This window comes from Rana temporaria, chromosome 3, assembly GCF_905171775.1.
Source record: "Rana temporaria chromosome 3, aRanTem1.1, whole genome shotgun sequence".
Taxonomy (NCBI): Eukaryota; Metazoa; Chordata; class Amphibia; order Anura; family Ranidae; genus Rana; species Rana temporaria.
This window is the reverse complement of record NC_053491.1, coordinates 352,590,884-352,603,282: the sequence shown is the minus strand read 5'-3', so window position 1 is coordinate 352,603,282 and position 12,399 is coordinate 352,590,884. Positions and strand designations below refer to the sequence as shown.

Genomic DNA, 12,399 nt, shown 5'->3' with positions numbered 1-12,399 from the left:
ATGACAGGAGCAAGAAAAGTTACGCGTTTCACGCTATAGTCATTACTTACTCAAACCTCTTGAGATGAATTGAAATTATGTCATCAGACCGATGACATAATTTCAGTTCAGTTCCCTGCTGCAGGCAGGGAAAAGCATTTCCTCAGTCTCCTCTACCCCAATAACCAATAAAACGGTACACTGTAACTTTGTAGCAAATCAAAAAAAGGTAAACTGATGCCATCCTCTTGGACAGAAAATCAGATGGATCCATTGTTAGGGGAAGTACTTGTCCTCTTGGGAAGGAAAGCAGATAAAGGCATTGTAATGGGGAATATTAGGTTCTCTGTGATAAGTAAAAAACACCTGGTGTACCTGGTGATGTAACGTATACAATACTTAGCATGCATGCACATAACTTCAAAACATAAATTATATCTGATGCAAGATTCACCTTGACCACTTCAGCTCGGAAGGATTTGCCCACTTAATGACCAGGCCATTTTTTTGTAATACAGCACTGCGTTACTTTAGCTGACAATTGCGCAGTCGTGCGTCGCTGTACCCAAACAAAATGTACGTACCCCCCCTCCCCCAGAAATAGAGTTTTCTTTTGGTGGTATTTGATCACCTCTGCATTATTTTTTTGCGCTATAAAAAAGACCGACAATTTTGGAGGAAAAAACCCAATATTTGTTACTTTCTGCTATAAAACACATGGAATATAGTGGTCTAAACATGGGGAATCTGCACCACACGGGGTGGTTAGGGTGTGCCCAGGCACACGTGGCACACCCTGTGCGCATGCCTATGCCCCTCTGCCTCCCTGACTTTTTTTACTGCACTCCAGATCAGATAGGCTAGATCTCGCCCTGCTGTGAAGGACATTTATCAGATGAGATATGAGAATGCTCTCTGTTAAAGGGACCCACAGACATTAGAAAGTCTTTGTTCAATCTAAGCAATTGAGGTTGTCTAGGGAAATGGACATATGTGATAGGACAGTCTAATAACATTCACAGACATTTGCTAGATGACTGATGTTGGGGAAAGAACTGATCATCCAAAACAGAATATGTTAGCCGTTATTCCCTTAAGATAAACCTGACTTCAGTGGCATCTTCTTGGTGCATAAACATGTACGCTTAGCCAAGGCAACTTGCATGTTTATACCTTAATCATTTAGCAGGACTTAAGATTTTCATATGATTTTGTATCTTTTACTTTTTGAAAGAAGCCCAAAACATGTGGCTATCACATAGATACTTTTTTTATTTCTTTTAGAAATCAGAAACTATAAAGAAGAAAAAGGACAGATCATTAGTTGAGATATGGGTATTTTTCCTTTGAGACTAGAGCAGTGCAAACAGCGAAGCTTGTAATGCATATCTAATGGTTTTTCAGGCAAAGTGTTAAAGAACAGCTGTGAAAACGCGGATTGACACAGGTTATTTTTAGCTCACCGGGAATGTGACTTGAATATATATATACATCGCACATCAAACACCTGTCTGTTTTAATAAAACGTTTGCATTGCTTTATGAGGACCACCATCAAAGACTGTGTTTTTTGGTTTGTTTAAAAGGTGATGAAGGTTGTATAATTGTAACACGATAATGACATTACATGCATAAAAACTCGCCCTATATTCACCCTATATTCGCCTGTGCTTATTGGGGTTTTAAAATACCCTGAGGCTATCAATACATTAGTGCAGCCTTTCTCAACCGTATTACCCCAGAGGAACCCTTGAAAGAATTTTCAGATCTCAAGGAACCCCTGCTAAAGCCAATTTATTAGCGTTCAGGGGGTAAACGCCTCTTACATTTGTGGCCAGTGGAAAGAATGCTACCCTTACATTGGCGGACAGTGGAAAGAATGCTACCCTTACATTGGCGGACAGTGAAAGGAATGCTACCCTTACATTGGCGGACAGTGGAAAGAATGCTACCCTTACATTGGCAGACAGTGGAAAGAATGCTACCCTTACATTGGCGGACAGTGGAAAGAATGCTACCCTTACATTGGCGGACAGTGGAAAGAATGCTACCCTTACATTGGCAGACAGTGGAAAGAATACTACCCTTACATTGGCGGACAGTGGAAAGAATGCTACCCTTAAATTGTCTGGCAATGGGAAGACTGCTCGCCTTACAGATCGTAAAGAGATAATTGGTTTGATGCTGCTGACGCTGTCAAATGTCATTGATCTTGGAACCATCGGATGAGAAGTCGATCAGCTATAGCCACCCCTAGCAACCTCTGGATAATCCCTAGTTGAGAATGGCTGCCTTGTGCATTCTTATATATATTAAAAAAATAACTATCAAAGTCTTGGGTTTACTGTCACAGTTTTAGGTGGACCCATTGAGGATAATTTACTTAAACTGGAGAGTGCAAAATCTAATTCAGATCTGCATAGAAATCAATCAGTTCCCATGTTTTTTTGTCAAAGCTTGATCAAGCTGAAGTTAGAAGCTGAAGATTTAGCAAATCAAGTCCATTGTGTCAGTAGTCACCTAACACGGGACATGAGTCCTCAGACTAGGGTTGCCACCCGTCCAGGATTCACCTGGACAGTTCGGGTTTGGAATCATGCGTCCGGGTTTCAGACTGTCTGATAGGTTAACTGGCTCCTGGCTCCTGTCTAAATTGGCCCTAGTATGTGAATGTGAGTTAGAGACCTTAGATTGTAAGCTACTTGAGAGCAGGGATTGATGTGAATGTACAATATATGTAAATTGTTGGTGCTTTATAAATACCTGTACACTTTATTACTAAAAGTATTGGGACGCCTGCCTTCGCATTCGCATGAACTTTAATGGCATCCCAGTCTTCGTCCATAGGGTTCAATATTGAGTTGGCCCACCCGTTGCAGCTACAACAGCTTCAACTCTTCTGGGAAGGCTGTCCACAAGGTTTAGGAGTGTAGTCTCGTACACACGGGCCAGAATCGAGTCAGGAAAAAAACATAGTTTTTCCTGACGAGATTCTTGGCAAGAATCTCTTGCCGCCCGAGTGTACACATACTCCTTTCAAAAGAACCGCGGTTCTTTTGAAAGGCAAGAACACAGTGGCATCATCGCGTATGACGAGCATGCGCTCGTCACATTCGATGGCGTCGCCGCCATCTTGCTTCACCCTACCTATGCCGTGGAAGCTACCGTGCATGCTTTAAAGTCATTTTGAGCATGCGCGGGTTTCCACGGTGACAGGTAAGTATACAGATGCTCAGGTTTCTGGTCAGGAAACAGGCCGACAAGAATCTAGACGAGAAAATAGAGAGCAGGATCTCTATTTTTCTCATTGAGATTCTGGGAAGATTTCCAGACGAGAAACCTGAAAGCTTCGTACACACGCTTGGTTTACTGGGCAAGAAAGCTCTGCCAGCATTTTTCTTGCTGGTTCTTGCTGAGAAAACCGAGCGTGTGTATGAGGCTTCAGTCTAGGGGAATGTTTGACCATTCTTCCAGAGGCGCCCTGTGTTAGGCACTGATGTGAAAACAACCCCACATCATAAACCCCCTTCACCAAATGATTTGGACCACTGCACAAAGCAAGGTCCATAAAGACACAGATGAGTGTGTTTGGGGTGGAGGAACTTGACTGGAGGATTCCTGACCTCAATCCGACAGAACACCTTTGGGATGAATAAGAACAAAGACTGTGAGCCAGGCCTTCTCTTCCAAAACCAGTGCCTGACCTCACAAATGTGCTTCTGTTATTGCTGCAAAGGGTGGGTAACAGAATATTGAAAACTGCAGACTAAGACTGGGAAGCCATTAAAGTTAATGTGCGTGTAAAGGCAGGCGTGCCAATATTTTTGGTAATATAGTATACCTTCAAGCCCGGAATGACAGAGGAATCTACAATATTTTTGACTATAGCCAAAATTTGCCTGTAAATACAGTACACTTTAATAAAAGCGTCCTACAATTCCCTAAAATATTTGCATTCAACATGGCATTCTGATATCCATCAGCAAAAAATCTGCACTGCTGGAGTTCTGTTTTGTTTTTAGATGAGGGGTTAGCAGTCTTTACCACATTACATTTTGTTTGATTTTAACGTTGGGTTTTGGAACAAAATAACTTTACCAAACAAAAACCATAACAAACAACTGTTAGAAAAATTTCCACCCAGCTTCTTCTAATTTTCTCATCACTGTGGTTGAAATCAAATGTCAATTTGCCCCCACTAATCATTAGAAAGCTAATACAAAATACTTAATAAAATTTGATTATTTGAAAAAGAAAGCGAATGAACGTTCCTAAAAAATTTAGAACAAAATTCTACTAATGCGTGGCCAGCTTAGGTGTCATGTTCACAAGAAATTATGCGTACACACGATCAGGCTTTTGCCCGGCCAAATCGCATCGGAATTCCGATGTAATTTCATTGGAAAAATATAGAACATGTTCTATATCTAAAGTCGGACGGAATTCATCTGAATTTCCGATTTTAAAAAACTCAAATGGGGCTACACACGATCGGAAAATCCGATGGAAAAAGTCCATCAGACTTTTTCCATGGGAAATTCCGATCGTGTGTATGGGGCATAAGAGAAGCAGCCTGCCAGGGGACAAGAACACGTTATAATCTTTGTTTTCAATTTTTGCGTTCATAGTTATCCTGCCAATGACCTATTTAATTATTAAATAGTAATTATAGAATTTACTTTGCCATTAGCAGTACAACTGTGAGTGCAAAAACTGATTAACTGGTCCACACACAAAAATGTATTCATGTTTATGCCCCAATGCACCACTTCACACCTTAGATCAGTGCCATTGCATAAACTTCAGACTTCAGATCAGCCCCAAACCCTATACATTTAGGAGAGCACTGTAGGCGTGTGGGTGGGCTTTTTCCATACATTTGTCGATGGGCTTTCAGAAGAAAGAGGTTGGACTACACTTTGTTATAGAACTATCAAATAAGCCAATAGCAGTGGGTGCTAGAGAAAATGGCATTGTGTGCTTCCAGCACCTGTTCTAGATCAATATGCATGCAAAGAGGCACATCACTTTTTGTTCCAACCCTCCTTTTTTGTGACCCCTCTTGACAAAATGCGGATCCTAAAGAGGATGTATTTTTCCACTGCTTGTTGTCGGATTTTATGCCGGTATTTCTTGAGGTTTTTGTATTGTGCTTCACTAAATGCTATTATACAATTCCCATTGAGGATTCTATTTTTAGCACTCTCTTCTTTGTCTTTATTCTCTTTGATCTCATTCTCTTTCCCTTGTCAACTTGTCATTGCAATTATTTTGCTGTTAAAAAAAGAGTTTGGTTTATTTAAGTGGATTTTTTTTTTTTTTTTTTTAAAGAGAAATTGGACAAAAGGCCCAACAATTAATGAAGTGTAACTATTTCTTAATGGGACATGAAATACATCATGTATTTTAGGTAGTCAGTATTGGTGCCCATACATATAACAATCCCATTATCCAAAATTTGTGACAGGATTCTGGCAAATAGCAAGCATGAAATCATAAGAAGTACCCATATTGATTTGCTATGGAGCATACTCAGGGCATGTTTTCAGCCAGGATGTGGGGGAACGGCGTTCCACTACCTCCAGCACTTACCTTGTTCTCATGGCACACTACTGTCACTTGTTAACACAGAAACACAGCTAAGCCAGTGAGCTGTGGTCAGGAGGTGCAGAGGTGAGCTGTGGATGGGGCGTGTATAGGACATCTGTGGATGGGGGGTGCAGAGGTGAGCTGTGGGTTGGGGGTGCAGAGGTAAGCTGTGAATGAGGAGTGTACAGGAGATCTGTGGATGGTTGGTTTAAAAGTGAGGTTTTTTTTTTAGACTTTTTTTTTGTTTGTCCTTCCCTGGTGGTCCAGGGTGGGCTTCCCTGGTGGTCCAGTGTGGCGATCCGAGGGGGGGCTGCGCTGATAAACAATCAGCGCGAACCCCCCCTGTCAGGAGAGCCGCCGATCGGCTCTCCTCTACTCGCGTCTGTCAGACGCGAGTGAGGAAGAGCCGTCAACGGCTCTTCCTGTTTACATCGTGATCAGCCGTGATTGGACACGGCTGATCACGTGGTAAAGAGCCTCCGTGAGAGACTCTTAACCGAGATCGGTGTTGCGGGGTGTCAGCAGCGGCTCAGAATCCTGAGGACGTCATATGACGTCCGGTCAGGATTCTACAACCACTTTGCCGACGTCAATTTGTCATTGGTGGGCGGCAAGTGGTTAAAACAAAGGTAAGGGGAAAATCTACCAATGTAGACGTCTGTTCCTGGGACAACTGTCTAAGTGGGGAGTTCCCTTCACTTTGGGAGATATCAATTAGCTTCTTGTTACATCTCTAGGACAGGAAGTGAAAGGGATCTTTACCAATGGTACACAGAGAAAGAATATATAGACAGAGGTTTTAACACTTCCCTACTTTGTCCAAAACCAAAAAAGAAGCTTTGGCTACATATATACTGTACAGCAGGGGTCAGCAACCAGTAGATCTCGGACAGGTGATTAGTAGTTCACGGTCTGGGCTTGCTGACCTGCCACCCCAGAGCATCAAACAGAGTGCAATGCAGAAGAACTACTTGTAAAATTGGAGCTGTAGTAGGAAGCAAAAGCCACATAAGCCGATGTCTCCTCTGTAGTGGAGGCTCCTGTCCCATGCGGAGTGATACCAACTGTACTTCATCTCTTACAGAGGCGGATCCAGAGTCTAGTTTCAGGAGGGGCGCTATCATAAAAAAAAATTGGGGGGCTTCAATGATCACTGCACTGGTTTTAGGATGATTGAAGCGCATTACAGGCATACCCCACTTTTAAGTACACAATGGGACAAGAGCATGTATGTAAAATGAAAATGTACTTAAAGTGAAACAATACCTTTTTTCACTTCTAGGGTGTAGTAGGGGGTCAGGGGCTGTATTTGGGGTGTCAGGAGCTGTAGTTGAGGTCTCAGGGGCTGAAGTGGGGGTGTCAGGGGCACACTGGAACAGGGCAGGCTATGCTCTCGAAGCTTCATCTCCTTCTACTGCGGCTGAAAAATGTCTGTACAGTACTTGTAAGGCACTTTACATACACTCGGGGGTATGTCCTTACTAGCGAGTGTATGTAAAGTGAGTGTACTTAAAGCGGGGTGTGACGGTATCGGTATGATATCCCCGTCAACGTTCCCTTCTTCCCATAACGACAATCACCCCAATATTCCACGAGGAGGGATATCCCTGGAATCGCCCAGAAAGCCACACATGAGACAAGCTTACTGCTAGAACAAGACACTTTATTGACACAAAAACTCAGCTTATATGTGGTTACAGCCTGTTAGGAACGCCCCCCTCACACAGTGGGGTTTCCCATACAGATTATAGGAGACAAGTCGGAGCCGACCATGCAGACACGTTTCTTTAGATAAAGACATCACTGGAGTTAATTACTAGGTGTAACAGCCTGACCACAATGAAGCAATCAGAATAATTAACATGAGCCACTTCTAATCATTGTAAACAGTAAGGCCGGTCTCCTTCCCACACACAATAAATCAATTACCATTTGAACTAGGGAGCTGGCTGAGGAAGGGTCATTAACATGTCAATAGCTTGTGACACATGAATCCATCTAACCCACAATTTAACCAAGCAGGGAGATTTACACTGACATCCTTCACAATGGATGGCCCCCCTTTTTCTCCCTGCTCCGGCAAACCCGGTTGGACCTTCCCTGGTCCAGTAGGGTTGACGGGTTCAGAGCTTTTAGTCCGAGGTTAACTCCGTTTGGCGTGACTGACCTCCATTGGTAACTGCTTCCGACTCAGGTATGCCACCGGGTCGTCAGATCACACGCCGGTCAGTCCCCAAGTCTTTGTGCGATCTGCAAAGTCACCAGAAGTCAGTGTCAAGACAGCGAATGGGTCTGTGCGCCGCCGTCTAGGTGTCCCGCTATGGGAGGGGGCAGGTTATGGCTCTGAAGTGACAATCACAGGAGATTCATAAAAAGAAAAAGTTATATTTGTTGAAATGCTGTAGCACTGGTGCTCAGAGTCCGGGGGGGGGGGGGAGAGGGGACTCAGAGCCCCATAAGGTCAGCCACCCCCTGCTCCCTCCGCAGCCGCCGGTTCTCCTCTTTGAGCTTCTCCAGCTCCATCTCCAGTTCATGGAGCCTGGGGGGGTCAGCCCGCTGTGACCTCAGGTGGTTGTTCTCCTCCTCCATGCGGCTTATGCACTCCTCCAGCTCTATGTACTCACGGATCAGATCCTGCTTGCTCATGTCCTGCAGGCTCTCCACGTGGTCCTTCATCATCAGGAACTGGGTGGTGGTGTAAGGGGCCACCGGTGGGCCCTTGGCGAACATCTCGGCCCGCATCTGGGGCGCCCGCTGCGATTCCATCTCCTCCAGTCGCTTCTTCTCCTCCCAGGTCCGCTGGTTATATGACTTCCAGGACCTCTTCTTCTTGGAGGGTAGCTGGCGGTGCCTCTTTCTGCCCAGCTCCCTCCAAGGCCCCTCCGGCTCATGGCGGTCGCCCATGACCAGCTGACAATGGTGTTCCCTGTTGTCCGTAATAACAGATTGTACCATGAGGGCTTCGTAAGGGGTGCCCAATGGTTCTTCCTGACCCAGCTCCTGGGGATCCCAAGCCGAGTCTACACAATGGGCTGCTGCTGGTGGGCGGTACCCAGGTTGAGACCAATTTGACCTGGTGTTGTCGTTCATGGGGCAATTCTGCTTGAAGTGACCCAACTGTTTGCACCGGAAGCAGCGTTGTTCGTTGTCCTCCTGGCGTGGGTAGCGAGGGCTAGATGTCATCGGTCTGTTAGGCGGTTGGTATCTAGCGGCTGGTGGGTGTGAGGGCGCCGTTGGTTGTGGAGGTTGTACCCGTGGTGTGACCTGGTTTGTCTTGCGAGTATCCGCATATTCATCCGCCAACTTCGCGGCCTCTGGTAGAGTCATGGGCCTGCGATCTCTCACCCAATCTTTGACATCCGTCTGGATGTGATTGTAAAATTGCTCCAGGAGCATTAGTTGCAAAATGTCCTCTGCGGTGGTGGCCTGGCTGCTGTTAACCCAGTTAGAGGCCGACAGGGACAGCTGGCATGCCCATTCTGCGTAAGAGTCTTTCGTGGTTTTGCGTGAGTCCCTGAACTTCTGTCGGTGGGACTCTGGGGTTACTGCATAACGAGCCAGGAGCGCTTCTTTAACCCGGGCGTAGCTATGGATATCCTGATCTGGCACGGTCCGGAAAGCATCAGAAGCTTTGCCTGACAGTTTGCCTGACAATATTGCAACCCACTCTCCTCTAGCTATTCGGTGCAGGTTACATTGTCGCTCAAAATCCGCCAGGTAGTTATCAATCTCACAGTCCTTTTCATCAAAAGCTTTAAAAGCGCTAAACGGAATCTTCCTTGCGTCTGCTGTGCTGTACTCACTGTTCGTAGAAGGTGCGGCTGCTTGTTGGACTGCTGCCAGTTTTAACTGTAGCTCTGCGTCCCTTATTTGTTTATCCTTCTGTAGCTCTGCGTCCCTTATTTGTTTAGCCTCCTGTAGCTCTGCGTCCCTTATTTCTTTAGCCTTCTGGAGTTCTGCGTCCCTTATTTCTTTAGCCTTCTGTAGCTCTGCGTCCCTTATTTGTTTAGCCTCCTGTAGTTCTGCGTCCCTTATTTGTTTATCCTTCTGTAGTTCTGCGTCCCTTATTTGTTTAGCCTCCTCCGCTAACAGGTCCATCACTTTCAGAACCACATCCGGCGTTGGGTTCGGGCCGAACCACGCTAGCTTCTCTCTCATTAGCTTGTTGGTTGGTGACTCCTCCTGAATCACTGGTGTCTCCATCTCTTGTACTGCTGGCGTTGCTGCAATCCCGTCCTCCTGGTCTAGCTCCATTAATTCTGCTATGATGACCCGCTTGGTTTTGTTGCTAGCGATCCTTCCACGAACTTCCAGTAGTTCTTCCAGTGTCTGCTTGGAATCCGGGTGTGATGGGGAATAGAAGGGAAGATCCCACTGCTGCCACCAATTTGTGACGGTATCGGTATGATATCCCCGTCAACGTTCCCTTCTTCCCATAACGACAATCACCCCAATATTCCACGAGGAGGGATATCCCTGGAATCGCCCAGAAAGCCACACATGAGACAAGCTTACTGCTAGAACAAGACACTTTATTGACACAAAAACTCAGCTTATATGTGGTTACAGCCTGTTAGGAACGCCCCCCTCACACAGTGGGGTTTCCCATACAGATTATAGGAGACAAGTCGGAGCCGACCATGCAGACACGTTTCTTTAGATAAAGACATCACTGGAGTTAATTACTAGGTGTAACAGCCTGACCACAATGAAGCAATCAGAATAATTAACATGAGCCACTTCTAATCATTGTAAACAGTAAGGCCGGTCTCCTTCCCACACACAATAAATCAATTACCATTTGAACTAGGGAGCTGGCTGAGGAAGGGTCATTAACATGTCAATAGCTTGTGACACATGAATCCATCTAACCCACAATTTAACCAAGCAGGGAGATTTACACTGACATCCTTCACACGGGGTATGCCTGTATTTATATTATTACATTGTAATATAAAATGAAATGGTTCAACTCACAATAATGCAGAATCAGTGGGAGGCCCGAGTGTGTCACTTGCCACGTCACCTGCCACCAGATGCAGCTTGTCCCTTGCCACATCACCTGCCCCGCATTGCAGATTGTCACTTACCACGTTGCTTGCCACGCATTACGGATTGTCACTTGCCACACGTTGCGGATTGTCACTTGCCACGTCAGCTGTCACATGTTGCAGATTGTCATTTGCCACATCACCTGCCACAAGTTGCGGAATGTCACTTGCCTGCCACCAGATGCAGATTGTCACTTGCCACGTCACCTGCCACATGTTGCGGATTGTCACTTGCCACGTCACCTGCCACAAGCTGTGGATTGTCACTTGCCACGTCACCTGCCTCAAGTTGCGGATTGTCACTTGCCATGTCACCTGCCACATGTTGCGGATTGTCACTTGCCACATCACCTGCCACAAGTTGCGGATTGTCACTTGCCACGTCACCTGCCACATGTTGCGGATTGTCACTTGCCACGTCAGCTGCCACAAGTTGCGGATTGTCACTTGCCACGTCACCTGCCACATGTTGCAGATTGTCACTTGCCACAAGTTGCTGAATGTCACTTGCCTGCCACCAGATGCAGATTGTCACTTGTTACATCACCTGCCACATGTTGCGGATTGTCACTTGCCACATCACCTGGCCCATGTTGCGGATTGTCACTTGCCATGTCACCTGCCACAAGTTGCAGAATTTTGCTGGCCATCCAGCAAGCCATTGTAAATAGAGAACAATGAACATACCACTTCGAAGTATGTTCTCTATTTACAATGGCTTGCTGGATGGCCAGCAAAAAAAGGTGTCCCTGGAATGTTCTTGGAAACGTTGATAACTATGGTAATGTGTGTTCAGGGGCGGACTGACAACTCATAAGGCCCCCGGGCAATAGGAGATAATGGGGCCCCCGGGCAATAGGAGATTATGGGGCCCCCAGGCATAAGATTATGGGGACACACAGTTTACACACAATATACACACACAGTATACATATGTACACACACACACACACACAGTATACATACACACATTGAGAAGGTACTGGAGAGACAGGGCAGCTATAATCTTGGGATTTTTAGACCAAAAGGATGTCGGTAAGGGACATTTTAGGGACAGATGTAAAAAAACACTGATTTTTACATACTGTCACTGGTTTTACTAAGGCTGGCAACCCTGATGGGGCCCCCTAGTGGCTTGGGGCCCTCGGGCAGTGCCCGAATGGTCAGTCCGCCCCTGTGTGTTGAAACAGCCACTTGTAGTCTCCGTCAAAAGAGGGACAATGCCTGAACACACCTGGTAAGCAGGGACAGAGCCACTGACATAGCAAGCACCATAGTTGTTTATGTGGTGGCTTTGGTTGGGGGGACCCAGAGGAAGGAGGAACCATGGCGGGATCAGCTACAAAAATACTTCTTTACCTTTTTTTACTGTGCATCTCCTGTCCATGGTGAAAGAGTGCACACTGCTCTGCTGACACATACTTGAGAGGACAATTTTCTGTGAGAGATCCTTCCACTCACTGGCAAATAAATGCATAACTGCTGTAAATTAGTGAGTAACTACATCGACACCAATGTAAATTTTAACCATCTATAATGCAGGTCTTTCCATTGGGGAGCACTAAGATAAAAAGAGCACATTTAGCCATTGAACACTAATAAACAGGAGTCACATCCTCCAAAAGCTTTTATAAAGGGACTTCTTACACCACTGAACACTGTTGTAAAGAAGCCCCACCGAAGGGTGACATTTCACTAAAAGCTGAAGTAAAGGGACAAATTCCACTAGAATGCAATGTAAGGTCGAGAATTTCACTGATTGTAAAGGGGGTAATTCCTTT

General features: G+C 45.6%; 1 protein-coding gene across 2 annotated transcripts in view; it reads left to right on the top strand.

Annotated features, from left to right (window-relative positions):
• Positions 1–12,399, top strand: part of PRMT8 (protein arginine methyltransferase 8) — a 236,346-nt gene that overhangs the window by 115,008 nt on the left and 108,939 nt on the right. The gene's annotated exons all lie outside the window — the stretch shown is intronic.